This window comes from Dendropsophus ebraccatus, chromosome 10 (genome assembly GCF_027789765.1).
Source record: "Dendropsophus ebraccatus isolate aDenEbr1 chromosome 10, aDenEbr1.pat, whole genome shotgun sequence".
Classification (NCBI taxonomy): Eukaryota; Metazoa; Chordata; class Amphibia; order Anura; family Hylidae; genus Dendropsophus; species Dendropsophus ebraccatus.
The window spans coordinates 87,538,644-87,544,622 of record NC_091463.1 but is presented as its reverse complement, the minus strand read 5'-3'; positions in this window follow the sequence as shown (position 1 = coordinate 87,544,622).

Sequence of the window (5,979 nt, the reverse complement as noted above, 5' to 3'; positions counted from 1 at the left end):
CCATTTTGTGTTCTTACAAGGCCATCGATTATCAATTGTGTCAGGGGGTGCAACAACTTTTTTGAGTATTTACGAATCACAGTCAGGCATTAATATTTAGTTTTTGTGTTTTTTTTTTTTTTTGTAATTTAATTAAATTTGTACATTATTATTTGGGGGGGGGGGCAACAACTTGTCCAAGCTGTTGTTAAAGGACAACTCCCACATTTTTTTCCTCCTTAACTTTCACATTACAAAGTTATATAACGTGTTAGTCATCTGCCTGGAGCCGTTCGGCCTCTTTCCTTCCCCCGGAAGTAAAAGAAAAACTATACTTATGCATTTACTGTTGACCCCGTCCTCTTCTCCCGACGCCAATGTTGTCTTCCTCTGGGTGGGTCTGGTCTTCCTCTGCTTCCGCGTCTTCATTTAGAATGAATGCATGACATGGCTTTCAGCTTGCTCAGCTCTGATTGGCTAAGCAAGCTGGAAGCCATGTGATGCGATCCAGCCAATGAAAAGGCTGCCGGTGTGCACGCGCGTCGGCAGCCTTTTCGCTTTCGTTCATGCCATGGGAACCCGGAAGTAAAGAAGATCTGAAGACGCGGACGGGGTTGTGGAGGACCGGTAGTATTTTTTAATGGCGATCGACTCAGGAGGGATGGTGAGCATAGGGTCTGTGTCTGTTAGTGTTTTTTTTTTTTTTTCCCTGACGCCGGAGGTGTCCTTTAAAGGGATATTCGGAGAGCGCCTCGGATGATAACTGTCTAGACAGAAGGGGGCGGGAGCATGTTGCAGGCAATGATCAGTATCTGCTATGATCAGTTAGGACATTGTGTGTGGACTTGGTTTGGGAAGTTCTCACCCACGAGACAGACAGAGTTAGGACCTTTTCTGCTCTCCAGATAACTCAGCATAACAGCATTTAGCGACATGCTTTACGACAAGCCTCAAGGACATCAATACATGGAACTAATCCAGACCTTTTAAAGTTGCCTCCTCCTTATAATCACATACAAAACAGAAAGCCTTAGCTAAGTTTTAGGCCTAGTGGCCAAAAGGAAACCTGCAAGATATCACGATTATGGTACTTTATATTATAGATAGTAAAATGAAAAAAAAAAAAAAAAATCATGAAAAATTCCTAAAATATATGTGTAACCTAAAATCATGATTTAAACAATAGGTAATTTTCTGAGGACACGTTCATTTTAAGATTTCAAGTCACTATCACTTTAATAAAAACTTTGACGTCTTGGTGATAGCTTCATTGCTAGAAGTGCTCTGCTATGTGTCTCTTGTCGTCTCACTGCCCACAGACTATATAGTTATAGGTGTCAAACTCGTGGCCCTCCAGCTGCTGCAAAACTACAGTTCACATCATGATGGAAACTAAAGTTTTGCAACAACTGGAGGGCCGCGAGATTGACACCTTTGCTATAATATGTTTTTCTGCTTTTTCTACAATCAGTAGACACCTGGACCCCAACAAATTGGATTTTTGACTCATCCTGGAGTATATTTATTGAAGTATATTTATACGTCTTGGTAACCGCAAGGTCAGATTAGTGTTAGTGATAAAAATATTGGTGACACGGAAACGTGCTAGCAGTAGAGCAGCTACTTCCTTTCATATCTTAGCTGGACGGCACGCTATGAAGGTGAGCGATAAGCTTTATCGAGGCAGCACGCTAGTTGGTTACGACCCAAAAGGCTTTGATGGCCTAACCCCAACACCTTAACCACATGTTCCATGATGAGTGAATCATACTGGGCTCATGCAGGAGGCGGGTAGATATAGGGGGTCACCGTGTCAAAAGCTGAAAATAGCAAATTGCACTAATTAGTTCTTTATTCTCAGAGATGAAGCCGCAGATGAGACACCTGTCTGTAGTTTGTCTCCTGATTTTCTCCATTCTAGTAACTGGTAAGGAGACAATAGTCTAGAAGATAATTATTTATTATTATTATTATAATAATAACAACAACTGTTATTATTATTAATAACTATCACAATAATATTGGTATTGTTTTAACCTTAGTAGGAGTAGTGTAGTGGTATTTTTTTGTTTTATCAAATATCTATTTGTAGAATTATTGCTGTTATTAGTATATTAGTAATGTTAGTTATTAGTAGTAGTATTTTCTATTAGTATAATTTCGGTTGTTATTATTATTGTCTTTTTATTATTGCTATTTGTGCATTTTTATATTAGTATTTTTGTAATTATTATTATTTAATGTTTTATGGTTGCTATTTTTTATATATTAGTAGTAATTTTTTAATTTTTTTTGTTTGATTTTGATTTTTATTAATATGATTTTTATACTTTATTATACTATAGTATAGTAGTTGTACTTTATTAGTATTGATAATATTCAGAGGTTATATACTTTTTTTCTTAGCAGTGATAATAGTGTTTTATTGCTGCTGCTATTATTAGTATATTTGTAGAAGTTATTTGTATAATTTTGTTCTTTTTATTATTTAATTAGTAGTTGTAATATTTTATTGTCCTGATGAGTATAGTAGTAATGGAAGTAGTACTTTATTATTAGCATTATTAATATTAATATCATATATAGGATATATAGTGCAGAGTAGGAATATATATATATTTTTTCTTAGCAATATTAGTAGTAGCAGTACTAAGATAAACTTATTACTAATATAAAAACATTTTTTTTTTTTAATTCAACCTTTGTCACACTGCTGTGTCTTATATTGCTTACTACTATTAGAATTACTGATTTAAAAGTATATATAATTTTTTCTTTTTTATGTTTATTCCTGGAAAGGCTGTGGTCACACACTGCAGTTTTATTGCGGTACTGGGTGAACATTCTGCAGCACTGCAACAGTACTGCAACGAAATTGCAATGTATGTGAACACGGCCTGAAACTGCTGCTAGTAATACTGATTAATAGCATTATTATTACCGTCACTATTCTATCAGCAGTTACGTTGGGATAACAACTATTTTGGGGTAACAAGTATTTTGGTTTAAATCCAAGATAGGATAAAAAGGTGCAAATCTTTCTGTGATCAGAAACAAATCCTGATCAAAATACTGACTGAACACTAACCAAAAACTAGGCAGACAATGACATGAGAACCAACCTTACTCTGACTAAAGGATAGAGAAGAATAGAATTATTATTCATTATAATTTATTATAACTTTTAGCATTTGAGTCATTTTATAAATTTCCCAACTGTGCAAAACTTCACACGTAATATATCCGTAATTTATAGCATCGGGCATTAACATTATACTATTATCTTAAACAGAAAATCCTTCCGCTGTAGATTATTATTGTAAATCTCTCTTTTTTTTCTATCACTTTTACATTCATACATATTTTGGTCCCCACTTTTCCTGTGAGGTTAGATAGTATTTTTATTTGGAGATTATTATAATTTTTTTTTTATCAGTTACATATGACTTGTATCTAAGCATCGGATGGACATGTGGCCTCATTTTGCCATGATTATTTTTTACTTTGTCTATCTCTATTATTTTTTTATCATTGTTTTTACGTAGAATTTTCTATAACATTTCTTAAGATTTTGTAGACCCTGAACCTATTTCTCTGTACATTTTCTTTATCCTTAGTATATGCAAAACTATTCACCATATCTTTTAAATCTGAAGCTGACCAATAGCAGTTTTTGATATCTAAAGTAATCATTGTTATATAAATATATATATATATATATATATATATATATATATATATATGCAACAAAAGCTGGGTTTTTTTGTGGCTGCCCTAGATTAAGAACACCATAATTATGCATGTAAAATTTCTAAGACTATTACACTTAAAATATAGGAATTTTTACAAATTATAAGGAAAACTACTAAAGTTTATATAATACCTAGATAAACCAATATATAGTATTTACCAGACACACTGCAGCTTTTAGCACCATTCCTGTACAAACATTTCTTCCATTTATTCAAATTTGTAACAGAAGCGTTTAAAAAATTGTTCTTTTATCGTACCAGAAATGCGTCGGCATCTACTTTCCCCAGTAATGCTCCGGTGCTGGCGTCTGCATATTTTCTATTTGCTTGATACAATGCACCTACCTCAGGTTTCCAGGCACATAGCAGAAATGCAGCGAGTAGTACACTGACCTTTTTTGTTTTTGGATTCTTACAGGTCAGATGAGTCAGTTTATTACTGTATAGTGATGGTCTTTGTGTCGTTCTCTTGTGTTCTCTTAAGATTCTCTTGAGCCTTCTTAAAACCAAGGAAGAGTAGAGGTTTTTAAGTCCCGTTTTAAATTTTTCTGTCTAAATGCTGAAAAAGAATGTGTAAATTTATAAAGCATGATTTATTTATAGACTTAACATAAACCCGTACAGTAAAAAAAATAGTTGAGTTTCACTTGGTTATAACTTAGTGACGGAGCAGCCAGACTTCCCCTTCCCAGGGTTTTGTTGCACTGGACCTAGCTTGGATACATTCAGTACCGCATGAAAGGAGATTCTGGGAGTTGCAGTTGCCATGTGCCATGAGAAACCAAACTATTTTTCACCCTCATTGTCTGCTAGATAGGAACTGTATTTAAAGTGTTAATATCACGCCTAAATTTTAGTTTATGAAGCGAATAAGTGGAGCGTACTACCGCACACCTCAGGATCGCAGTGGGTCTCAGCCTGATGACATGACAAAATTAATTTATCGGAGACTAATGCTTTAAAGGGGTATCCCCATATTGACATGGTATGCCCTATGCACAGTATCCATGGGATGGGACATAACTAAGGGCCCTATTCCACCAGATGATTATCGTTTGCATAATCGTTAACGATTAACGATCTCAAACGACTGCTATTGCAAAAGACCTGAAAACGTTCAGTCATTTCCATGGAACGATAATCGTTACTTATGATCGTAATTGCGATCGTTTCTCTTCGCTATTTATTCGCTATTGCGTTCGTATCTATTGCGAACGACTGAACGATGTCTTATTCAATGCAAACGTTTTGCGAACAAGCAACGATAAAAATAGGTCCAGGTCTTATAAAGCGATCAACGATTTCTCGTTCGGTCGTTAATCGTTAACTGCATTTCAACCGAACGATTATCGTTTAGATTCGAACGATTTAACGATAATCTGAACGATAATCGTCCGGTGGAATAGGGCCCTAAGAGATTACAGGGGGTCCGACTGCTAGGGTCTCCCATTATCTCGATATCGGGGATAACGAAATCCTCGCCGAATGGAGCAGCATGCCGCTCTATTCATTCTCTATGGAACTGCCGGAGACAGACTAATGCAGCTTTCAGCTATCTTCGGTGGCTCTGTAGAAAATGAATAGAGAAGTGGGCACATGTGCGTCCCTCTCCTCAGGTCTCCTCTTGAGATTGCAGAGGCCCCCAGGGGTCTGGCCCCCCGCAATCTCTTAGTCCCATCCCATGAATAATGTAGCTAGGGCATAACTAGTCCAGATGGGAATACCCCTTATAGCCTATAGCTACTCGTCTACCATGAGGTTGTTACCTGCAAGACCTGCAGCTAGAATTCACCACAGGAAATTTTACTTATATTTTTTTTTTGGTCGGTGTAAAGTTTATATTGTTTCCATAAAGATGTGAAATACGTTGCTCAGGTTGATGGTTTGAAAAGCGAGCAGCTCAAAGTTTTAATCTTTATTTCAACAGAAGATCGAAATAGAAACGTTCTTTAAGATTCAATTCTTTTTTGGTAAAAATAAAATGTTTTAGACTGGGTTCACACACACCTCAACCAGGAGTGGATTGAAAACACAGAAAGGATCTGTTCACACGATGTTGAAATTGAGTGGATGGCCGCCATATAACAGTAAATAACGGCCATTATTTCAATATAACAGCCGTTGTTCTAAAATAACTTCAAATATTTGCCATTAAATGGCGGCCATCCACTCAATTTCACCATTGTGTGACCAGATCCTTTCTGTGTTTTCAATCCACTCCTGGTTTTGGTTGCAATATGAGGACCAC